The following is a 25977-nucleotide window of genomic DNA, read 5'->3' as shown; positions in this document are numbered from 1 at the left end:
TGTGGGATCCTCCCAGACCGGGGCATGAACCCGTGTCCCCTGCATCGGTAGGCGGACTCTCAACCACTGCGCCACCAGGGAAGCCCTGTTTATTTATTTTTGCCTGTGTTGGGTCTTCGTTTCTGTGCGAGGGCTTTCTCCAGTTGCGGTGAGTGGGGGCCACTCTTCATCACGGTGCGCGGGCCTCTCACTGTCGCGGCCTCTCCCGTTGCGGAGCACAGGCTCCAGACGCGCAGGCTCAGTAGTTGTGGTGCACGGGCCTAGCCGCTCCGCGGCACGTGGGATCTTCCCGGACTGGGGCTCGAACCCGTGTCCCCTGCATTGGCAGGCGGATTCTTAACCACTGCGCCAGCAGGGAAGCCCCTCCAGCTCTTTTTAAAGCTGGCTCATGATGGTCAGAAGGGTAGCCTTCTGGTGTGACATTCCTTTCTGGAGATGCTCCTCTCTAGTCAGTGGTAAGCAATAAGCTAATGTCCCCATTCAGCTAGATACACTGCTAATGAGTAACAACCACAATATATTAGATTCCTTAAACTTGAGATGCTTGAAAAAGGAGGGCAAGTGATGGCTAGGGGTGGAATTTTTGTGGACAGTATTTACACTATTAGGTGTATCCTCAAACTCATAAGAGGTGACTGTAGAACGGCCACTAAAAAGAATGAAAGAGTTAATCTCACAGGAGGAAGTGACCCGGAAGGAAAGGAGACCATTATACTGCAAAAGGCTTGGAGAAGGACTGCCCCACCATCCCTTCCAGGTCTCTCTGTGATTGTGCCCTTGGAACTAAGGGGAAGTTCAGCTTCCTGCAGAGGGCACTTTCTGTGTGAATCCATGTTTGGTAGCACCCTAGATAGCTGGCATCATGCTACCACGCAAAGGGCATTTATTTGTGTAGCTTTTTTTTTTTTTTTTTTTAGCCGCGACACGTGGCTTGCGCGATCTTAATTCCCCGACCAGGGATCGAACCTGCGTCCCCCTGCAGTGGAAGCACGGAGTCCTAACAACTGGACCGCCAGGGAATTCCCTGTTTAGCATTTAGAAAGAAGAGATGGATTCAAAAGTTGAAGGAAGTACCGCGTGGATGGAGCCCGCAGTTACTGCCCCTTCATGAGATTCAGCAAAGTTCCTGAAAACGGGTCAGCAAAAGGGCACTCTGTTTTCCCAAAGCTGCCATCCCCAGTTACAACACCTTTTAGCTTCAGAGCTCATCTTCCAGGTCCTCGTCTATGCTGACCTTCCCAGGAGAGGTCAGAAGCATGGAACATGGGTCCTGTTTTAGAGATTTTTTTTTAAGGCAAGTGGCAGGAAGACCTTTAGATGTGAATGGGCAGAAACAGGAAAAGAATCGAGGATTCCTGGTTCCAAGTTCAGATACTCCAGCACCCTTTGAACACAGGGGCTCCAGGAAGAATGGACATTCTTGTCCCAGCTGTTGTGGCACAGGATGTAGAAGTTGGGGCTCCTAGCTGACTCATTAGTACCTCTTCTTCCCTATCAACCCTCTGCCACAGCCTTGCAGGGGCTCTTTGCTCATGCATCCTGACCACTCACATCAGCCCTCATCATCTCAGACAAAGAAGAGACGTGGGCACTAAGGAAGGAAATGGCAGGAGGGAATGGAGGGGAGATGTCATTCTGCTTCATACTCACCTGCCACCTCCCCAGCGTGTGGCTGAAAGACGAGAACTCTGATGCTTTTCTGAGGACACAACAGGAAGACATCACACAAAAGCCCGGGGGCTGGAGACACAGGCCGGATATTCACTCGGGACAGAACGGAGAGGCAGAACACTCCAACTTCAGATCCCACAGGTGGAGATGGCACTGAGGAGACGAAAGCTGACCTGAGCCAGGTGTGAGGGGTGTGGGCTCCTATCCCCACCCCTGTGCTCCGGCCCTCAGCAACTGAGGGACATCAGGGAAAAGATGGGCTGAGCAAAGAGGATGAGAAAGGAGCCAGGAGAGCAGAGGCCAGCGGTCCTCTTGCACTCTGATCGGTCTGCATTTGTGATGCCTGAGGTTGGGAGTCAAGGGGTCGGGGAGCAGGGGGCCACTGCCCGCTGTGGCCGAGACGCTAGGGCGTGTCCGCGTGTCCAGGCCAGATCTGTCCAGCCGCGTGCAGGGCCTGGCTCTTCAGCTTCTCCCTCCCAGAAAACAGCGAGGTGACTGCTACTCAAGAGCCTGTTGTGTGTGGGGGGGTCCCTTCCAGCCCTTCCCCCACTCCAGCGGCCTCTTCCTCCTTCACTGCCTGTCTCCCTCTGCCATGGCCACTGCCAATAGTGAGTGTAAACTGTCCCACTGTTCCCAGAGGAACGGCCACGGTGACTGAGAATGGGCAGGCAGGGCGGGAGAGAAGAAAAAAGGAATCATGGTCTCATCTTCGTCAGGAGATTTAAATGCTCTCCTTGCTACCTTCTCTCCGTGTCCGTTGAAAATCATGAAATGTTAGGCTGTCGGTCACGTAAAGGAGGGGACTCCCTGCCAAAGTCTGTCCCAGGCTCGGCAGCTGGACGTAGTCGCTTCTAAGCCCTTCCATTCCCGTGGCCGTCTTCGCCTCTCTTCCCTCCCTCTGTGCCCCCTGCTTCTTACTACCATCGTGGTGCCAGGCAAGGGATGCAGCTGTGGACAAAGTGACAGGGAGTCAGGGAAGCCCTCCCGAGGGTCAACAGTCATGAGCGTATGAGGGGGAGAGGGCGGGAGGCGAGGTGAGAGGAGTGGTGGTGAGCACCCTTCACCCTCAGATCTGGACAACCCGGGGGAAGGAGGGAGGGAGGTGGCCAGGCCAGCTTCCAGAGGGAGCTCTGCTCCAGGGTTGGGATTTAGGGGGGAAGTGGAGAGGAAGAGCCACGAAACACCAAGAAACATTTCCCTCGTCCCTCCTTAGGCTCTGGTATGGCCGTGTGCGACTTGGGGTGACAAGAAGGAACTGACTCCGACCCAAGGGCTGCAGACACCTCAGAGGAACTCGAGTTTGGTAGCAGAAGATGTCATGGCTGGGAGCATTCTCTCTTCAGGTAGTACCCATATATCTGCCATCCCCAGGCCTCCCTTGGGGAGGCTCTCAGCTTTCCTAAAGGGTGTTATTCTGGGTTTTCTTCTTCACCTCGTGCCCCATTCACTGGAGTGTCAGCACCTTATATTTTGGGCATTCCCCCTGTTGGAGCTGGTGCAGGATCTCACAGAGAGTAGAGGTAGTATGGGCGAAAGCTGTCTGCAGATTTTTGTGTGTGAGAGAAATAACCCTAAAGGGATAAATGTAACCCCCTGCCAAGATTGAAAACTAATCATCTCAACTCTATACATTGTTTGCTTTTAAAATCCTTGCTACAACAGGGCAGCGGGAATGTGAGCTGAGAAAAATACAGCAGCATAGGGCGGTCTATATGGATTATACTCTGCTTTGTCCAGTCCCCACTCCCACAGATCCTGACACAGTGGGTGAAATCTTCCTGAAAATTCTCAAGAATGGAGAAAATTCTCAAGTCTTCAGGCTCAGTGGACATAGGCCTACCCAGGGCCAGGCTCCTAATGGTCCTTGTGCAAAGACTCTCCCCCTCCCCTGCGAAAGGGATCCAAAGCCTTTTCCACCCATTTTGCTGGCAAGGGCCCCTCTGGGAGCTGGGCATACCCACGGGATAGATCAGCACACAAAAAAAACATTGGATTGGCCAAAAAGTTCGTTCGGGTTTTTCGTAGCATCCTATGGAAAACCCGAATGAACTTTTGGGCCAACCCAGTATATCAATATCTTTCCTTCAGTGGTCTTTGACCAACCTGGGAAGCAAGGCTTCCTCATCTGGGGGTCCATGGATGACTTCAAAGGGCCTTCAAAGTTTTGAGTATGTGGGCAATTGTCCAAAAAGCTAGCCCATACCTTTTTGGGGTTATCAAAAGTCTTCGTGACCCCCAAGCATTTAGGCACAATTACAGCTGCAGTTACTTAAAGCTGTATCCCCGACTCCCTCAAGTCTTGTAGTGCATTAGGGCTGAAAGAGCCCTTGGAGAAGCCGTTAAATGGGTTAGGGTTAAATGTGATCTTAATCTGCGCTTTATTTCTTTCTTTTATAAATTTATTTATTTTTATTTATTTATTTTTGGCTGTGTCGGGTCTTCGTTGCTGTGCATGGGCTTTCTCTAGTTGCAGCGAGCGAGGGCTACTCTTCGTTGTAGTGCGCGGGCTTCTCATTGCGGTGGCTTCTCTTGTTGCGGAGCACAGGCTCTAGGCGCGCGGCCTTCAGTAGTTGTCGTGCGTGGGCCCAGTAGTTGTTATGCATGGGCTTAGTTGCTCTGTGGCATGTGGGATCTTCCCAGACCAGGGCTCGAAGCTGTGTCCCCTGCATTGGCAGGCGGATTCTTAACCACTGAGCCACCAGGGAAGCCCTGTATTTTTTAAAGTTATTTTCTAAGTGTTTACCCTGGGGACTACACTTGACATATTAAACTTTTAACAATCTAGTTTGAATTAATAACAACTTAGTCTCAGTAGTATACAAAAGCTTTGCTTCTATATAGCTCAGTCCCCACTCTTGTAGTTATTATTACAAGTTAAATTTCTATTTATTGTTTCCATTAACATAGATTTGTAAGTATTGTTTTATGTGTTTGCATCTTAAATAATGTAGGAGAAACAGAGGTATTACAAACCGTAAATATGATAAAAGTGGCTTTTATATTTACCTGTATTGTTATCTTTACCACTGTTCTTTATTTCTTCATATGACTTACATTTACTGCCTAGTATCCTTTCATTTCAGCTGGAAGAATTAACTTTAGCATTTCTTCTAGGGTAGGTCTACTAGCGATGACTTTTCTCAGCTTTTTTAAAATATGGGGATGTCTTAATTTCTCTTGCCTTTTTTTTTTTTTCTGTACGCGGGCCTCTCACTGTTGTGGCCTCTCCCGTTGAGGAGCACAGGCTCCGGACGTGCAGGCTCAGCGGCCATGGCTCACGGGCTCAGGCGCTCTGCGGCATGTGGTATCTTCCCGGACCTGGGCACGAACCCGTGTCCCCTGCATCGGCAGGCGGACTCTCAACCACTGCGCCACCAGGGAAGCCCTCTCTTTCCATTTTGAAGCATAGTTTTGCCAGATATAGAATTCTTGGTTGAGAGATTGACAGATTTTTTTTTCTGTCAGCCCTTTAAATATGTTATCCCATTACCTTCTGGTCTCCATGGTTTCTTCTGAGAAATTGACTGCTAATCTTATTGAAGATTCCTTTTACTTGATGAGTCACTTCTTTCTTGCTGCTTTCAAGATTCTATCTTTATCTTTGTCTTTTTACAGCCACTGTGTCACCATGAGAGAGTTCTGAGTTGGGTGAAAAAAAACTTGCACGTTGTATCTGTCCTCAGGGAAACCCTAGACGGGTCAAAATAGACAAATACAATTCCTTGGGAACAAGGTCTACGCTGTTCCTCCAGAACAAGATACCTACATCAGGAATGAGGGCTACTGTCTTCAAGACTATCACCATGGAGGGGAGGGGAAGGGGGCAAGGCTCAGTTAAAACACCACAAAGCCCTCCTGTCGAAGGCTTCTTTTTGTTGATTCAGCATTCATTTGGTTGCTTCAAACCTTTATTTCCTAGAGTCTGACCAATTTAGTTCTGACAGTGTTTGCTCATTTTGGTGTTTCTGTGGAAGGACAGGCCCTTCAAATTCCCTACTCTACTACTTTTGTTGATGTCACTCCTCTGTATTCTACCTGTCTGTTCTTGCCTGTTGTCTATTTTTTTTCCATTATAGCCCTTAACATATTAATCATAGCCATTTTTAAATTTTTTTAATTTAATTTTTTTCTTTTTGCTGTACGCGGGCCTCTCACTGTTGTGGCCTCTCCCGTTGCGGAGCGCAGGCTCCAGACGCGCAGGCTCAGTGGCCAAGGCTCACGGGCCTAGCCGCTCCACGGCATGTGGGATCTTCCTGGACCGGGGCACGAACCCGTGTCCCCTAGCATCGGCAGGTGGACTCTCAACCACTGCGCCACCAGGGAAGCCCAATCATAGCCATTTTTTTTTTCTTTTGCAGTATGCGGACCTCTCACTGTTGTGGCCTCTCCCGTTTTGGAGCACAGGCTCCGGACGCGCAGGCTCAGCGGCCATGGTTCACGGGCCCAGCCGCTCCGCGGCATGTGGGATCTTCCCGGACCGGGGCACGAACCCATGTCCCCTGCATCGGCAGGCAGACTCTCAACCACTGCGCCACCAGGGAAACCCAATAGCCATTTTTAATTCCCTGTTTGACCATTCTAAACTCTGTGCCATATCTGAATGTTGTTCTGATGTTTGCTTTGTCTCTTCAGACTCTGAATATTATTTCATTCTAACATGGATTGTAATTCTTTGTTGAAAGCTGTAATGATATATTAGATAACAGGAACTAAGGTAAATAGGCCTTCAGAGTGAGGTTTTATGTTAATCTGCCTAGGAGTTGGGCTTTGTTTAGTGCTTGCTCTAACTGTAAGTGTCAGGCACATCAATTTCCTCTAGCATCCTTATTTTTATCTCCCTTGTTGGCTTGGTTGTCCCTAAAAACTCCTTCTTAGAGTCTGGACCTTGCAGCCTTTTCCACTGCAGTGTAACAGTATAATAATCCCCTGTTACTATACTAGAGCCTGTTACTGTGGTGTCGTTATGTGGGGGGAAGCGAAGTATTATGTTATCAATCACCAGATCCTATGGATTCTGCTTCCTTATGTTTTCCTTATCTCTTTTCCCTCTTCATCTGCTATAGCACTATTTTTTTTTTTTTGTGGTACGCGGGCCTCTCACTGTCGCGGCCTCTCCCATTGTGGAGCACAGGCTCCGGACGCGCAGGCCCGGCGGCCATGGCTCACAGGCCCAGTCGCTCCACGGCATGTGGGATCTTTCCGGACCGGGGCACGAACTCGTGTCCCCTGCATTGGGAGGCGGACTCTCAACCACTGCGCCACCAGGGAAGCCCTGTAGCACTATTTTAATTCAGGCTTTCACTGTATTTTCTGTCTAGATTAATGTAGTGGACCTTATCTTAATCAGAACTCCGTGCTTTTAGTCTAAGAAATCAGACTGTGCATATTAGTGCACAGAAATCAACCACTTTGTTTTCAATGGCTGCAGTGTAGTCCATGGAATGAACTCACCATGACTCATTCAGACAGGCCCCTATCGAGAGACATTGTATTAATCCCAATTTATATCTCGCTGGCAAGAGGGACAGGCAGGTTCCAGGAGGACAGCAAGAATGAAAAAAGAGAAAGTGAACACAGTCTAGTTTTTTCACTGAAGAAAGTAAACAAGGAAAAAGCATCTCGAAGGGTAGAATTCTTACTAATGTTTTGTTGAAAGAGATAACACAGAGAGATCCTCTAACTTGGTGTTTCTAAACTATTTTCTGGGAGAGTGGGGCCCACAACACACTTGGATCAAATAAAATCTTTCTTGAAGGTCCAATATGCAAAAATAGTGGACAATAGGAGCTGCTCTGGCAGAAGGATGGGCTAAGCTTAGAGCCACCCCTACCAGCTTCCTGCAGATAGACTTCAGGTAATCTATGAAACCTAAGAGAGAGATAGGAAGTTATTGGTGCATGTGCTTTTTCACTAAGGAAATCCATAATCCCCATGGCCTATAATTTTCATTTGATTTTAACAAGGAACACCGATATGCTAAAGTTTAAGGATCTGTTCTCTAGGGGTTCAAGGGGAATATTTTGAAAACCAATACTCTAGTCCAAATCTCTACCCATTTATAAATTAGAAGGCTAATAATGCTTGCATTTGGGTTGAATGGCTTATTTCGTTCATAGCTCTTGCTGTAATTGGAAATTGCTGTTTCTTTATGTATGGTGTGTGACCCCCCCCTCGCCCTAGCCTGTGTGTTAGGCTCACTGGAGCAGGGATCTTGCCTATCATGTTCACTGTTAAACTCATGGAACATACAACTGGCAGTGTGAGGGGTACATAGGAGACTTTCAATAAATATTTGAGGTAAACGTGAATGAATAAAGGGCATTATCAAGAAAGTGAAAGAGCAACCCACAGAATGAGAGAATATATTTGCAAATCATATCTATTAATAGAAGCAAGGGTCTAGTATTCATAGCATTATTATTTGACGAGATTGGGGTGTTCCCTGGAAGGTTCCATTTGCAAACCTGATTTTATTTGTCCTGACTTGGAGTTAACCCAGGGTGAAAAGCCTTTCCTGAGGCCATTTGTCGAAAAGAAAGTTACTGGCAATTGGCTAATTTTATGGCTGCCTGAGGCTATGGTACACTTGAGAAGGCTGATGCTTTTGCTCTGGCTGATCTTGAGTTTCTGTGTAAGCAAGAATTGAGACTAAAGTAGACTTGTAACCTGTCTACATGTGCATTGAAGGTATGACCTAACATGAACACAAAAGTTGGGAGACTTATTGATTCAAGATATTTAATAAAATCTATTTCCAGTTGTTGGTTCACCACAAAGGTAACTGAGAAGAAACTTCAGTGACCGCAAGTGACAAAGAATACAAACAGTAAAAATTCATTCGGGAAAGTCACTAAACAAACAGCAACAACAAAAACGATAAAACAAACAAACTCCCAACAACAACAAACCTGGAAGAAGGGGAAAATGTGACTTCCAGAGTTGGCACATTATAGTATTTGAAATGTATAATTTAAGCAAAATGATCGAGGCATGCAAAGAAGCAGAAATGTGTAACCAATACAGAGGGGAACAAAGCAGTTCATGGGAACTGTCCCTGACAAGGCCCAGATGTTGCCTTACTAGATAAAGCCTTCCAAGAGCTGTATTGAATGTGTCCAAAGGTATAAATTAAAACATGCTTAAAAATGAAAGGAAAGTAGGAGAGCAATATCTCACCAAACAGAGAATATTAATGAAGATGGGGAAATTATTAAAAAAAAAAAAAAAGAACCGAGTGAAAATTCTGAAGTTGAACAATACAGTATTGGAAATGAAAAGTCCCTAGAGAATCTCAAAAGCAGATTTTTGCAGGCTGAAGAGAGAATCAGCAAGTGTGAAGACAGCCTAATGGAGACCATCCGGTTTGAGGAATGGAAAGAAGAAAGGATGAAGAAAAATGAATAGACCCTCAGAGCACAGCAGAAGTGATGCTTTATGAATTCCAAGGTGAGGTCATGTAAGACCATGGAGTGTGCATTTTATTTTTCACTGGTATACAGTGGAGAGATTTTGTGCCCCAATTAAAGAGTCTGTGGCTGCATTAACTTAATGCCTGTTCTTAATCTGTATGTTTATATTTACTTTGGAGGTAGAACCACACTGTTTTGATTACTGTAGCTTCGTAGTAAGTTCTGAAATCAGAAAGTGTGAGCCCTCCAACTTTTCTTCTTTTCAAGATTGTTTTGGCTATTCAGGGTCCCTTGAGATTCTATAGGAATCTTAGGATGACTTTTTCTATTTCTGCCAAAAAAAATGTATTTAGGGTTTTGATAGGGAGTGCCTTGAACGTGTAGATCACTTTGGGGAGTACTGACATCTGAACAATATTAAGTCATCCAGCCCAGTTACATGGAATGTCTTTCCATTTATTTCTTTAATTTCAGCAATGTTTTATAGCTTTCTGTGTACAAGTCCTTTGCCTTCTTGGTTCAGTTTATTCCTAAGTATTTTATTCTTTCTGATGATGTTGTAAATGGAATTGTTTTCCTGATTTCCTTTCTGGACTGTCCATTGTTAGTGTATAGAAACACAATAGACTTTTGTGCTTTGGTTTTGTATCCCGCAGCTTGGTGAACTCAGTTATTTGTTCTAACTGTTTTGTGGGGGAATCATTAGGGGCCTCTGCTTTTTAACTGTCTTCATATACTATACCTTCAAGAGAGATTTCTTTGACCCAAGTGAACTGCAGCCTTTACCCATCCAAAAAGTAGCTTAGAAATACCCTAGATATATACCCACCTATCCGTCTCTACTTATAGTTCCAACATGCCATTTGTGAAACTCCTATGCAGCAAGATATTTTCTCTATTTACTTTCTTCTTTTAAAAAAAAAGATTGTGTTCACCTGCACTTTTTCAATGGCCTAATGGCAGTCTCACTGGCACTATTTCTCTCAGATCACTCATCCTGCTAGAACATGCAGCTGCCCATCACCCTGGCCAGTGTGTTACAAATTGGAAACACTTAAGTGAATATCAACAGAGGCCTCCCTGAATAAACTATAGTGAATCCATTCCACAGACTACACTGAAGACACTGCAAACAATGTGATGGATTTCTGTGCACTAATGTGCAAAGATGGCCATATATATTAATGAAAGAGAAAGCAAGTTTGGAAGACAATGGACATAAAATAATACCATTTTTCTTATACTGGAAAAATATTTTTATGTTGAAATATCTGCATAGATACCCAAGATATAAAAAGGGCCCCTCTAGAGAGTAGAATTGGCAGAGGTGGGGTTCAGCTTGTACTTTTCACTCTGTGTTCGCTACACATTTGATATTTTTCAGAGCTACTGAAAGTTTTATGTCATGCTAAACATAGCCCATGAATATACATATATTCAGTGTAAACCAACAAATATAGTCAGCTAAATGTCAGAGGGGACCTTTGATGTTTTTCTTTGTAGCTCATATAGCCTTAACTTGTTAAAATCTCATTAACTGAGATATTTGCTGCACTGGGATGCAGAGGATTCAGAAAGTGATTGTGAAAAGCAGACAGTGCCCATTGAGAAATTTGTGAAGTTTTCAAACTAGGATGTAACTGCGTCTCAAGCTCAAATAAGTGACTGTGAGCCATAGGGAAGTAAACAGAGCACAGACCTACCTCCAAATTGTCAAAGACTCTCCTGTGTCTTTCCGTTGGTAAAAGGGAGGGTGGCAGTTCGTGGACGCTGCAGTGAGAGATGTCAGCTAAGAGCTCCGCAGCAGCCTCGCGTCGCAAACTTCACTAAGCCTCAGCCACCTCTGCGGGGCTCCAACTCCTCGAGCTCTGCTGGCAGAGAAGCTGCAGGGAGGTTCCGGCACCTGGAAGCCGGGGCCCTGCTGAGGGAATAATGCTTCTCAAAAGCTGTCTCTGGGGGCTTCCCTGGTGGCGCAGTGCTTGAGAGTCCGCCTGCCGATGCAGGGGACACGAGTTCGTGCCCCGGTCCGGGAAGATCCCACGTGCCGCGGAGCGGCTGGGCCCGTGAGCCATGGCCGCTGAGCCTGCGCGTCCGGAGCCTGTGCTCCGCAACGGGAGAGGCCACAGCAGTGAGAGGCCCGCGTACCGAAAAAAAAAAAAAGCCGTCTCTGGCAAACTGCCATCCCGAGCAAAAGCCCGGCGCACGGACTCCCGTGCAGTAGGCGCCTGGGGCGAAGCGCAGAGGTCCGGAAGCGGCCGTGGGGCTTCGGGGCCGCGTGAGACTGGCCTGTGCCTGCCCTTCCCTGGCTGCGTCTCCCCGACCCCGCCGTCAAATGGACTCGGAAACACTGCGACTTGTCTCCGGGAGTTGCTTGAGGGTTAAAGGACGTGGATGCCTCTCAGGCCCTGAGCCCAGTGGTTGGCACAGACGAGCGCTCAGCACCCACGGAATCAATGCAACCAGAGCACGGACGCCACTCTCCCCAGCAAACCTCAGTTTAACAGATGCCTGCCAAGAAAATGACGTCTTCTCAGTGTCCCCCGAGCCATCCCCTCGGTGCCAGACTCTGGGGCAGGTTTCTAGGGCTCAAAGGTGAGCAAGTTAAACACGGCCCCTGCCCTCCGACCGGGGACAGGGACATGATTCCTCCACTTGGCTTCAAATACGCGCGCGTTTGTCAAGTAAAATCAGGGTCACCCTCAGATCGGGCCGATGCACCGTAGGGGAAATCTGGAAAGGCATCTGCTGCAGGAGCAGCTGGGGAAATGCAGGGTCGGGAAGGGCCCCCGTGGGCCTTCTCTGCGAGGGTGCTGTGGGGGGCCAAGGGGACTGAGAGGTACCTGGTGGGAGCGCTGGCTTCCCGGGGCACTCCCCCTCCGCGGGGTCTTCCTCCTCCGGAAAACGGCCACCGCCCTGGTCAGAGGCCTGAGCGTGGTCACCGCAGCCTGGTCACGCGCCACACGAGATGATGCACGAGGCTGACGCCGCTGCCTCGCGGATGCCCTCTGGTCACAGTGACCTCTCGGGGCCTGAGCCTCCTGCTGTCTGTCCTCAGCCTCGGTGCCCCCAAGGGACCCTGCTTCCACCCTAGTAGGTGACACGGGCCCCATGCTCCAGTGTGTGGGTTCATCACATGCAAGGCCCACCCCTGTGGCCGTCCAGCCAATGAGGGTGCAGCTGGCGGGCTCCTGTGGCGGCTCTCTGGAGCTATCCGGATGCAGAAGCAGCCTGTGCAAAGCTTCTGAGGCCAGAGTGTGCCTGATGTGTTCAAGGAAAAGCCAAGTGCTTGGAGCAGTGTAGGTGAGAGAGAGAATAGTAGGAAATGTGATCAGAAAGAGAATAAGGATTCAGGCTTCTACTGTGCATGAGATCTGAAGTCCCTGGAGGGTTTGGATCCTTAGAGAGGCTTCTGTCTTATGTTTTGGAAGGACGCCTGTGGCTGCTTGACTGTGAACAGGTTATAATGGGCTGAAGAGTGAAGCAGGAAGGCCAAGTAGAAAGGTACTGCTTCATGCCTGGGCACTGTGGCGGAAACTGTGCGCCCTTCATGCCCTGCAGAGGGAGACGGCAGAAGAGCTGCAAAGAGGATCATCTGATGAAGGAGATGGAAAGGGAGACGCCCGAGAACCAGGGGAGAGCAGTGTTCGGACAACGAGGGGAGGTCTATGGGGCATGGGGGGCATGGTGTTGAGTGCAGGGGGCTGGAAATGTCTACTGGGCTTAGGTGATCACCAGTGGCTGTGGGATGGATTTGGGCAGCAACAAGTCACAAGGGGAGAATAGAGAGTGTGGTCTGTCCTTTCAGCAAGTGTCAGCATGAAAAAAAAATGAGACAGATGGGGAAGAATGAAGGCAAGGTTTTTCCTTAACGTACTAGTCATGGTTGAGCCTTTAGAGTGTGTGCTCTGTGCTGGTACCGTGCTGAGCACTTGACGTGCAGCCACTGATTTCATCCGCCAAGTTTTTCATGGTAGGTGTTATTATTATTATCCCCACTTTATAGATGAGGGTCCTGAGGCTAAAGGAAGTGGAACAACTTGCCTGAGGGTGCCAGCCAGGGGGAGATGGGATGTGGGCCTGAGCAGTCTGGCTCCATCATTGGTGCCCATGAGCACAGGGTCACGCTCAGCGGCCAGAGCCTGGAGACACCCATCCTTCTACTCCTTCCCCCTTCATTCCAGAAACACTCCCCAAGAGAGTGGTAAAGACCCCGGGGAGAGGGGATGGTTGACAGATCAGGAGGAGGTCTGGGGTGTGTACTAGCATCTTTCCCTGGCTTTCTGATCCTTGTAAGCTGTGAGTCGGTGTATATGCTTCTTGCTCCAACTTTAGGGGCAGTGGTTTTCCTTTAACATCTGATGTATGTGAAAAGAGTTGTTGATTTTCAATTTGTTCATCTTTTTTCTTGTTATGAGGATGAGAGTCATGACTTCCAAGCTCCTTACTTGCTGGGCAGGAAACCTGGTTTTATTTTTATGTCGGAGAATGTTCTGGTTTTTAGGAGATATGTGCTAAAAAAAAATTTAGGACTGAGGTGTCATGAGGTTAGAAAATGTCTTTGAAAAGGTTCAGCATGTTGGGGAGGAAGAGATTTTCCTCTACCCTTCTAGCTTTTTCTGGCTGGTCTAAGAATTAAACTTTTTAAAATTTTAATTTTATTGGAGTATAGTTGATTTACAATGTTGTGTTAGTTTCAGAAGTAATAAGACTTAAATTGACGTGAGACTGATTAACAGGAGAAAATCACAGAAAAGTTTAATAATGTGTATACATGGGAGAGACCCCAGGAGAACTGAGTAACTCCCCCAAATGGACAAAACCTTCATCTTAAATACCAACTTCAGCTAGAGATAGAAAAGGATGTTGGGGGTAGGGGTTTGGAATGTAAAAGGGGAGGAAGGCATTTCACATGAAGATGGAAAAGCAAATGTTTGGTAAACAAATGTTTGCTGGGCCCTGCAGAGACAATGGGACCCGGGGTGGACTCTGATCTCTAAGAGTTGCCCCCCCAGACCCAGCCCATATTCTTACAGATGTCTCTGGTGATAGTTCTATTCTGAGAACAAGCCCTGTATCTAAATTCTTTAGGTGGTTAGGGGGAAAGTCAAAGTTTCTTCTTGAGTCTTTTGGACCTAAGAGACATTTTGGAGTGGCATTTTTGCTTTCCTATGTGCACAGTGTTCATGGCAAGAATGTTAATGATAGTTGTGTTTAGATGGTGAATATTTGGGTGTTCATGGTGCTATTCTTTCAATTTCTCTGTATATTTAAAATTTTGTATATCATTTTGAAATAAAAATCAAAAGGAAAATAGGAATCTAATCATATGAAGGAGCTTGGTAGTGACTATTTCCCTAAGGGAAATTGTCAGCCTGGTGAGGTTTGACATCATAACGGACAAGGTGAAAGAAACCAGAGGCACACAACATGGGGATTCTAACTCTGCCAGAAATGATCTGGGCCCCCAAGTTGTTATGATCTAACGGCTGGGAGGAACAGGAAGTGGACTTAATATCGGGTGGAATTATAGATTAGTTTCAAATACCCTGGTTTGTGTAGGGGCCTCAAGTTTTGCACTTGGTTTTCTTGGACCCCATCTAGAATGACCCCAGACATCTGGCAGAAGCAAATGAAAATCCTCTCTGGAGTAAGCTGCTAGCATTCTAGGTCTCAAGTTATTCTTACAAATATATTTGAAACACAGTGGACAGCAGGAGTGCAAAAACACGTAGGCACAGATAGAAACAAGTCTCTGTGAATGCAACCCAGCAGAAACGGAGTCACTCTGCCCAGTTTGACAGGCACTTGCCAATAGGTTTTGGTTTAGTCTGTTCAGGCTGCTCTAACAGAATATCATAAACTGGGTGTCTTATAAACAACAGAAATTTATTTTTCTTAGTTCTGGAGGTTGGGAAGCCCAAGATCAAGATGCTGACAGATTCGGTGTCTGGTGAATGCTCACTTCCTGATTCTTACACAGAGGTCTTCTTGCAGTGTCCCCACATGGCAGAAGAGAACTCTGGTCTCTTCAGCTCCTTGTATGGGCACTAATCCCATTCATGAGGGCTCTACCCTCATGACCCAATCACATCCCAAAGGCCTCACCTCTAAATACCATCACACTGGGGGTTAGGATATCAACATCTGAATTGGGAAGAGGGGGAACACAAACATTCAGTCCATAAGTTTGTTTTGTTTACTCTGTGAAGGTCTCTTTGCCCCTAATATTTTATTTTCTCATTATCATATTCTGCTTCACAGCAAATAGTTTGCATAGTCAAAGAAGGAATTACTTTGATGATTAAAGGCGGTTTGAAAATGCAGATTTTAAGTAGGTAAACATCAGGTAGATCTGGGTGGGCCATATTCCAAGTCTGGCAAAATCCACTATTAGACAAATTGTAAAAGAGGCAGAGAAGAAAAAGACATTAGGTAATAAACTTCTAATTGCATATTAATTACATGTTGATCATATGTAATATTTACTATGCCTGGAAAGCATCTCCAAACGACTTATTCTGCAATGACTGAATAATAGTGATGTGGTTAGTGCTTTCATTTGCAGAGCGTATCTCCAATACTAAATAAGATAAGCCTGTTCTAAACTTTTAAGGTATAAGTAATATTTTAAAAATATTATACTTGATTATACTTACCAAAGGAACATTAATTTTTTTATAATTCGTTTTTGAATTTTATTTTTTTATACAGTAGGTTCTCATTAGTCATCCATTTTATACATATTAGCGTATACATGTTGATCCCAATCTCCCAATTCATCCCACCACCCCCACCCATCCCCCGCCGCTTTCCCCCCTCGGTGTCCATACGTTTGAGGAACGTTAATTTTTTCCCTTTGTATTAAATATGGATTTAGTCCTTTACCTAAAAAGGAATTAATGTGATGAAAATGATTAACTTCCGAGACTTCCCTGGAGGTCCAGTGGTTAAGACTCCGCACTTCCACTGCAGGGAGCGCAGGTTCTACCCGTGGTCGGGGAACTACAATCCCTCATGCCACGCTGCAAAAAAAAAAAGAAAAAAGAAAAAAGAAAGAAAGATTAATTCCAGCCATCACTGTTGATTCATACCTAGTATCCAATCAGTCTCTGAAACTTTTGCTTCTGTGCTCCTCATTGCACGGTTGCCGGAGTCAATGCGTTCAGGTGAATTTGGGGGAAGACCAGTAGGAGGCTCCACAAGAGCTGCAGGAGGTCCTTTCCTCAGGCTGCCCTGGTGTTCCAGAACCTCTGGGTCTGCGTAATGGCTCATGGCTGGTAATTGTGTGTAAGGATGATTCCAGGGCAAGGCACACTTAGTCCTTGTACAGTTGACTTATAATTTGCACCTGACTATACTCAGCTGGCAGAAAAACACGGACACAGTGGGTTAATACTTCCACATATTTGGGGGGGGGAGTCAACCCATAACCCCCTGTTTTAATTTATATTGGGCTGTATTAACTATTTATGTGGGATTGAAGGTCCAAGGGCTTGCATTTTGTAAAACCAATTGTGCCAAAGACTTTATCTTTCATTGAATCAGAGCATAGTTTTGGGTAATTTGACTATGGGGGAATTTATGCAAGGCAACAGTTCTGATGTCCTTTATTTTGTGTTTGATAACTCTCTCCTAAAAGTATAATTGGTACCTTTTTAAGATCTAGTGAGAATCTCCAGGTATAACTGTATTCGTGTTCTAAGTCTGATGCTGATTAAGGCTATGAAGCTTTGCCAGTTGGTGCATATCAACAGATGCTAAAGTTAATTCAGAACCTCTCTTGTAGAAGTACAAAAGCCAGTTAGCATAATTTAATCTTTTGTTGCATAAATTCTTTTAGTAAATTTTGGATTTCCAATTGGGTAAAACTATGAACCTCTATTTTAGTTTTTTGTCCCCCTCACCATCCAGTGTTTTGCTTTTTGAGTAGTTACTGGATACTTCCAGGGTCCTCTCTGTTCTGCTTAACCCCAAATTTGGTTTAGATATAAAGACAGGTTATGCCTTACATGCATTAAAGCACTAGTAACAGGATCAGTACTCACATATTGAGGCTTTCTTGGGAGACCAGGGCAGCCTCCCCAAGTAGGTCTGAAAATGGCTTGAGTGAACAGGGAAAGGAAATTGACTTTGGGTGTTTATTCTGCTTAGGAGATGGAGCTGGGGTGAGGGATTTTGCTTTCACTGGGTGGGGCTGGCATGGTTTGAACTTCTGGCTTGCATCAAAGGAGGGAATATATGTACCACATCTTTAAAATGATGTGGTCCATATATACAATGGAATATTACTCAGCCATTAAAAAGAGTGAAATAATGCCATCTGCAGCAATATCGATGGACCTAGAGATTGTCACACTGAGTGAAGTAAGTCGGACAGAGAAAGACAAATATCGTATGATATCACTTATATGTTGAATCTTTTAAAAAGTGGTACAAATGAACTTACTTACAAAACAAAAACAGACTGATAGACTTAGAGAACTGAACTTATGGTTACCAGGGGGAAATCGTGGGGGGAGGGATTGGCTGGGAGTTTGGGATGTACACACTGCTATATTTAAAATAGATAACCAACAAGGACCTGCTGTATAGCACAGGAAACTCTGCTCAATATTATGTTTCTAAGTGGGAAAAGAATTTGAAAAAAAGTTGTAATAAGAGGGAGAAATTGGGAAATGTATTCCACAATGAATGCATAATCCATGTACACAAAATGCTAAATAAAAACTAAGAAAAAACAGAGACATATAAAAAAAGGAGGGAGTACTCAGGCTCTCTTATCAGCTTGCCCACATGTAGGGGAGAAGGGGAAGGGGTAGTAGTAGGGCTTAAAATCTCTCAGCAAACATTAAAACCGAAGTAAAACACGTTACTACAGACGTTTCCTTGACAAACTCTGGGGTAGGAGCAATTATGACCTTCACTTTACAGATGAAGAAAAGTGGCTTAGATAAATCATATTCTCGCGGTGATGGGATTTGAGCACACATTTATTTTATGTCAGTCAGTGCTTGTGTCTTTAACTGATATAAGGTAAAGTGGGGAACATTTGCACTAACAACAAGTTGATTTCCAAAGCAAGTGAGCAGAGTGTTCTTATTATGTCTGGATTCCTGTAAATTAATGAAAAATGTTGCACCAGTTATGTACAGTGTACAATTATCCTTTAAATTTCAGGATGTTACTCCTGGTATATGAATCCTTATTCCAGTTGGACATGAAGTTCACCTTTACATCAGTGCCTTGTACTGCATTAATGAAAATGTTCTGGCCTGAGGACACACATGTCCCTCTCTGCCACCAGCAATGCTGTAGACAGAGGCTGTAGGTTGGTGTGTCTGTAGGCTATGGAACTTCACAGTCTTGTGCCTGACTTGGGGCAATGACTCCCTGAGCACCATTAGTATCACCAGCAGCAGTGCTTCTGGCCTAGATGCCCATACTGGCACCCATCCTGGTCACAGGCAGACCTCGGGATCCCCAGCGCCAGCGAGAACTGGAATTGAGGTCATGCATGGCTGCAAGAGTAGTTGTCCTAGCTCTCTGGGAATATGGCACATGCCGAGTTATTCCAGCAATGCTTCTCAATAGCAGATGCTAGCAGAACTTTCAGGGATACAGATGGAATGTTCTCTCCTGAGAGAATACAAGTAATTTCATAGCCAAGGACCTGACCATCAGCGTGATGTGGAGACCAGCTCAAGACTCGGGAGCCCCAGCCCTTCTGATACTGCAAGGAGCATGAGCTTTGCCTCACTCCAAGACCTCTTCTTTGGAAATGGGCTGGAGAGGAGGGGAACAGTGCCACTGGGGAGATGAACTTTGAAGGGATTGAATATACAGTAGATCCAACCAAGACTGAGCCAAATCAAAGAGGTTGGCTGAGATGAGCACAGTGATGAATGCTAAGGTCATCTGAGCACTCCCTGCATGCCAGACACTGTTCTGAGCACTTTCGTAGTATCATCTCATTCAATCCTCACAAACTCTTAAGGAAGGAAGTGTTGTCCTCTCCGTTTTACAGAGGAGGAACTTGTGGATCAGAGAGTTTAAGGGACTTGCCCGAGATCCCACAGAACCGGGATTGGAAATTAAACAGTCTGTCTCCTGAGCTTGTACTCCTAACACTTCTGTGTGCAGCGTCATTTTCCTAATGTGGACAAATGGTACTCACATAACTATTACCGAGCAGGGCTGGAGTTTATCAAGCCGATTCATTTTGTGATGGCAGATAAAGATGCTACGTTAGCTAGATGTATCTGAGTGTTTTATCCCAGGAGTTGTTCTGATAAGCCACATTTCTCACAGCAGTAACAATTGGTCTGGAAGAGAGAGCAAAAAAGGGGAGAAAAATTCTTTTGCCCCTTCTCCCACTACCTTTCTCTAAGTCCCAGGACCTGATTCATTAGACACCAAGAGGAGTCATGGTGACGCACAATGGCTCAGAACACTGTGGCCACATGCAATGGCAAGATCTGACAGTGGCTGCCACCACCTGAGTTACTCCATGTTCAGGGCTGAATACACTGAATTAGAGGTGCTGGAAGGCAGGGCAGACATTACCTATGTTTGGGTATCACCTGTGTATCTGTTGCCTGGACACTGAGCTCTCTTCTCTCAGGCTTTTCCTTGACTTGAGCAAAATCTCTCCATTAAAACTTCTCCCATGGGAGGAATTACAAAAAGTGTCCAAACAGTGTTCATTGCATTTCAACAGGTCCACTGGGTAATGTCAGCGATTGTGGTCTCAAGATCCAATTACCCCGTGAAAGCTGCAAGGCAATTCAGTCCCAGGTAGGATTCTCTACACTTCCTTGATCTCTGGATCCAGCCTTGGCAATGACTCTCAAATGACTGCTTTTTGTTAAACACCAATTCCATAAATGGGGTGTTTAATTGTAGAAAATATGGTTGTGAGTGGTCAGACTTCTCACGCCATATTACCTTGTGAGTGTCCGATATAGAACAAGTATATAGTTAACATTAAAGTGTGTGACCCATGTGGATATTGTCTAGAAGTAGGACATGGATTTTTACAGGATGTTTTTACTAACAGTGAGGACAGGGCTTTGTGTTTCTTACAGTGCTGCTGTTTAAGGAACTAAAATGACTATTATGATGAAATGTGCCTTGCCCCCATATTGGCTGTCCTACTCAGTCTCACATAACAACTGCGGAAATTGAGACACGTATGTGGAAGAGGGATCCAGGTCACACACCCCCTTCCTAGAGTGCAGGGAAGGCTCAGTCATCCAGGTTTCTTCTCACCCATGTAGAACCATGTAAAGGCACTAAGATACTGTTTTCAGTGTTCAAAACAAATAGAAGGAGGGGAATTGTTTCTTTGTCTTCCACAAGGATCAAGAGGAGGCAAACTGAAGGGGTAGAAGGCGGGGGCTCTGAAGCCAAACAAATTGGGTTTACACCCTGGTTCTGCTACACACTAGCTATGTGACCTTGGGCCAATTACATGCCTTTCCCGTACCCCAGTGCCCTGCTCTGGGTAAATGGGCATGACAGTGGCACTCACCAAACCTGTTGAGACATGAAATGAGCCAGTGTATGTTAAGCCCTTTGGAGAAGTGCCTGGCAGGCAGACTCCCTGAGCAGACGTCTGCTGCTGCTGCTGTTGCTATTCTTATCATGAGTGTATTCCTGGTAAAATGGGGAGAACAAGGAAGCCTAAGAGACTGGAGAATGGGTGTCATCACCTCCACTTTCCCTCCTGAATGAGAACCTCTTAAAGCCACAGACAGGTAGAGAGTCTTCCCTGGCTAAGTCTGTGCTCTTATAGGTTGGTTGACTGTTTGTTTGGGGGTTTTGATGTCACTCTTCTGAGCCCCAGTGCCCTTCCCATGGAGAAAACAGGCTGAATCTGCGTCAGTCTGCCTTGGTGTTTGCACCTGTCTGCGTCTCAAATGTATGCTTCTGAGGAATCTTGTTTTATTTAAATAATTTTACAGAATTGACTTACATTTTTACATTCCTATAGAAAATACAAGTAAGAATTACATTTATAGAGATCAACTAATAATCCATCTTCCCACTCCTTTCTTATATTCCCCCATCTTACACACCTACACCAGAAGAACTGCCGTTAGCAGTTTGCTGTAGAATTTTCAGATCCTATTCTTTGCATTTACTTTTATTGATATAGATGACTCTGAAGAAAGACAAATGGGATGATAAGACACATTGTTTTTCGAGTTTCTTTCTTCAACTACCATTTCTTGGAGATCTTTCCAGGTCAGTACGTAGAGGACCCCTTTATCATTTTCAATAGCTGTAATTTATATCATATTATTGATATACTATAATTTATTTACATAGGAAATTGAAAAAATTGCCTTTGTCTTCTTAAGTGTGTGTCTCTTTAGAATAACAAGTCATTCAACCAGATATTTTGCAAAAAAGTAAGATTGGATACAAGTTAAACACAGAAGATATTATATACTTGAAGAATAAAATATGAAATAACAGAAATGATATGTCCATTTCACACTGGCCACAAAACACATGTGAATATCATTTTTTAAACTAGAGGGAAATATGCTTGAAATGTTTTTATGTTTCCTGTTTTGAGACTAAAAATACCATTTCTTGCAGGATAGGAAAACTAATTATTGTCATCCTATCAATTCTTCCCAAAATACATCTATGAATTCAGTGCAAACATAGTCATGAACCTCAACAGGATCTTGCCATGAAATGAGCCGACTGAAGAGACTCTATGTGGAAACAGCCATGATGGTGAGGTGTTTCAAGATATGAAAATCTACATTATAGATTTAGCAATTAAAACAGGAATCAAAAATTTGTCCATGGAACAGAACAGAGATTCTCGACACAGACCCATGTATATGACAGAATGAAAGAAATGATAAGGTTGACATTTCAAATCAGACTATGCCCCAAAGCAAGGTCTTATGACCACTGCTGGAAACAAGTGTGTGTGGTGGGGAGGTGGCCGGGGGGCGGGGCAAGAGGCCCCAGGGTCCACTGGATTAAGTGGGTTTCATCATCTCTTTCAGGCCACCTCGGTCGGTCGTGCTCTCTTCCTGAAGCCATCTGTGGCGTCAACCAGTCATGGATAAAGGAGCCTCTGAAGTCAGTCCCAGGACGCCCTACCCATCGTCAGAAGGATGGCAGATGAATACATAAAACCCTCCCTGGCCTCCAAAAACATAATGAGTTTTTTACTCGGTAGGCAACTGGGGAGGCACAGATATGATGTGGATTTGTCCAAATGGCTATGGATGCTGACACGAGCTGCACCAGGATGGAGCTGGCCATTGCCAAAAAGTTGTATAACCTACCTGCTTATGCCTATCTGTAATTTTGGAAAATGAAAAAAAAATGTAGAGGACTTCCCTGGTGGTGCAGTGGTTGAGAATCCACCTGCCAATGCAGGGGACACGGGTTCGAGCCCTGGTCCAGGAAGGTCCCACATACTGTGGAGCAGCTAAGCCCGTGCACCACAACTACTGATCCTGAGCTCTAGAGCCCACGAGGCACAACTACTGAGCATGCATGCCACAACTACTGAAGCCCGTGCACCTAGAGCCCGTGCTCCACAATAAGAGAAGCCACTGCAATGAGAAGCCTGCGCACCGCAACGAAGAGTAGCCCCCGCTCGCTGCAACTAGAGAAAGCCCGTGTGCAGCAACGAAGATCCAACACAGCCATAAATAATAATTGTAGAATAACAAACTCTTCCCTTGTTTCACCTGTTAAAATAAAAGGTACCTGTCACTCCTTTTCATTTGATATGTTGTTATGTCGATACAGTTTTCCTGGGTTACACTGGAGAGGGGATTCTATTCCTCCTAACAGTCTATGCAGGGGCTCTCAGACACAGCGGAGATGGTGAGATCACACTGCATGTCAGATTTCTTCCATCTTTAATCTGAAAAAAAAAATGGAATAGTTATGTAGTTCTAAGTCACTCAAGGAAGACATCCACTGCAAAGCAAGCACACTGCTTCTCTGCTGGCCCTGAAACTGCCCTCTCCGCCCCCAAGAGACACTCTAATGCTGGGAGGCACCGGCCACAAAGAGCCCAGGCCAAGGAAACATTCCCCATTGCCCACTGGCGGGGGCTCCTGCCTCCAGAAGCATCCCTTTCTCGGAGGCAGCAGGTGGAATCCCTTCCCCCGCCTAGAATCCCAAGGTGGCCCGGCCTGGGGAAGCTCATTCCATGTCCCCAGGCAGCATCCCCAGCAGCCTGCAGTAAACCAAGCAAACCAAAACAGCACCGCAGAGGCTTGGAAATTCATGCTGTCCTCCCAAGCGCAGCCCACGGCAGGAGGCCAGGGCCTGCTCGCCAAACCTCAACAGGGGCACTGCAAGCTAGAGCAGCGGTCCCCAACCTTCTTGGCTCCAGGGTCCGGTTTCCATGGAAGACAATTTTCCCACGGACGGGGGAGCGGGGGTGGTCCAGGCGGTAATGGGAGGCGTGGGAAGCCGCAGACAAAGCTTCGCTCCCTCGCCCGCCCCTCACCTCCTGCTGTGCGGCCCGGTTCCTAACAGGCCTCCGACCAGGATCGGTCCTCGGCCTGGGGTTTGGGGACCCCTGTGCTACAGTACCCAGCTCCAACAGAACCCAGTGTCTCCTGACACGACACCAAAATGTCCAAGACACAATGGAAGATCATCCTTCATACAAAGAACCAGGAAATTCACAACCTGAATGAGAAAAGAGGATCAAGTGACACTAACTCCAAAGTGAATTAGGTGTCAGAATGATCTGACCATGATTGTAAAGCATCGACCATAAAAATAATTCAGCAAACAATTAAATGTTCACACGGGCTTACTTCTAATAGCCAAAAGCTGGAAACCACCCCCAGGTCCTTCAGTGGGTGACTGGTTCAACAAACTGTGGTACATCCATACCATGGGATGCTACCCAGCAATAAAAAGGAACAAATAATTGTTACACAGAAGGATGTGGATAAATCTCCAGTGAATTATGCTGAGTGGGACAAAAAAAGCCAATCTCAAAAGGTTACAGACTATATGATTCCATTTATAAAACATTCTTGAAATGACAAACTTCTAGAAAAGGAGAACAGATTCGTGGTTGCCAGGGGTGAGGGGTCTGGGAATGGGCAGGAGAGGGGTGGATGGGAAGGACAAGATGTGGGTGCGTCTACAAAGGGGCAGCAGGAGGGCCCCTTGCAGTGATGGACTGTTCTGTATCCAGACTGTATTCATGTCAATATCCTGGTTGTGCCTTGTGCTATAGTTTTGCAAGATGTTACCTACCACTGGGGAAAGGAGGGAGAGGGGAAAGGAGACCTCTCTATTTCTTTCAACTGCCTGCCACTCTACAATAATGTCAAGATTAAAAGTTTAATTTAAAAGAGGGACTCTACTAAGAGATATTCCCCAGCCCCCTTCCAGAAAAACCCCAAACCACCATTTCTGAGGTCTTTCTCTCCGCACTGAGGAACCTTGACTTCAGAAACTCTTTCTTGTTAGCATCCATGCTCCACCCTCTCAGTGTCAGTGAGGCCATTCCACAGCCCTGACTGCTGACCCTAATATACAGCTAAAAGATTTGGCCACGCGGCTTGTGGGATTTTGGTTCCCTGACCAGGGATCGAACCCGGGCTCTCGGCAGTGAGAGCGCAGAGTCCTAACCACTGGACTGCCAGGGAACTCGACGGCTAAGAGTTTTGTTTGTTTGTCAGGGCGGGGGTCTTGCTCTGTTGCCCAGGCTGGAGGGCAGTGGCTAGTCACAGGCGCCATGTGGCTACTGATCAGCAGGGCAGTTTTGACCTGCTCCATTTCAGACCTGGGCCTGTTCACCCCTCCAGAGGAAAGCTGGTGGTCCCCCGCTTCCGGGAGGTTCCCAGATTGAAGCTGAACTTAGTGCAGACACGCGATCACAGAGCGCCCTACAGCCCGGAAGTCCAGGGCTCAAGCGGTTCTCCCGACTCAACCACCGGAGTAGCTGGGACCACCGGCGTGTGCCGCCGCACCCGGCCAGCTCACAGTTTTAAGCACTGACTACGTGCCAGCAGTGTGATCAAAATGTACGCGCTGCTCTCCCTTTAATCCTCAAAACAATACCAGAAGCCATTTTACCAAAGGGGAAACTGAGGCGCAAAGAGGAAAGTAACTTGTCCCAAGCCACGGAGCCAGTGGGCAGAGGGCAGAGCCAAGATTCGAACCCCTGTGATCCAAGCTGACACTGGCTATTGCAGCAGTGACCTGCCTCCCTGTGGAAACAGGCCCTCTTCACTGTTCCCTCTGTGCGCTTGGGGGGAAATCTGGAGGATGGAAGTTCCAGACTAAACTACAAAGTCACTTGCCCGTGTAGGTCTACTCAGGGCAATCAAGAGACTCCGGGTGGGGAAGTACGACACCGTGATGTCCCAGTCGCGGCCACCAAACCGCACACAAAACATCTCTGTCGCACTTACTCACCTATTCCCTCCCCTCCGTCTCGCAACCTCTGTGCATGTATTTTAAAAGACTCACAGCTTCTTGGCAAGCTGTGCGGGTGCAGCTTCTGCACGCTGTTGTGGATCTCCTGGGACAGGATAGTCGGCAGCTGCTCCAACACCAGCAGCGCCAGGACCTGCTTCATGGTGCGCATCTCAAGCCAAAGCCACCCAGCCGTGGCAAAGCTCCAGAAGCCGCCTGAGGGTTTCTGGGGGACCAGCGGCAGAACACATAGAAGCGCAGATGTCACGCTTCCAAGCTGGGCCTCGCATGGCTCCAGGCGCAGAAACTACTTTGCTATCACAATGAGGACTACTTTTTGCTCCTGGGAGTTGGGGTCAAACGCAGACCATCTTGGTCCGGAAACCAGCTGCGACAGCTGGCGAAGGCGCCTGGCGCCTCAGCCAACAATACACGGAATCCGCAGGAGTCGGCGTACCCCTGG

General features: G+C 46.5%; 1 long non-coding RNA gene across 1 annotated transcript; it reads right to left on the bottom strand.

Annotated features, from left to right (window-relative positions):
* Nucleotides 1–15915: 15915 nt before the first annotated feature.
* Nucleotides 15916–25830, bottom strand: LOC132418611 (uncharacterized). Its single transcript, XR_009518028.1, has 3 exons — nt 25515–25830; nt 22827–22986; nt 15916–16102 (listed from the first exon to the last, which is right to left on the bottom strand). It is a non-coding gene; the product is annotated as an uncharacterized lncRNA (long non-coding RNA).
* Between the last annotated feature and the right edge of the window lie 147 nt (nt 25831–25977).

Source organism: Delphinus delphis, chromosome X, assembly GCF_949987515.2.
Source record: "Delphinus delphis chromosome X, mDelDel1.2, whole genome shotgun sequence".
Lineage (NCBI taxonomy): Eukaryota > Metazoa > Chordata > Mammalia > Artiodactyla > Delphinidae > Delphinus > Delphinus delphis.
The sequence above is the reverse complement of the archived record's forward strand: the minus strand, read 5'-3'. Positions and strand labels throughout refer to the sequence as shown.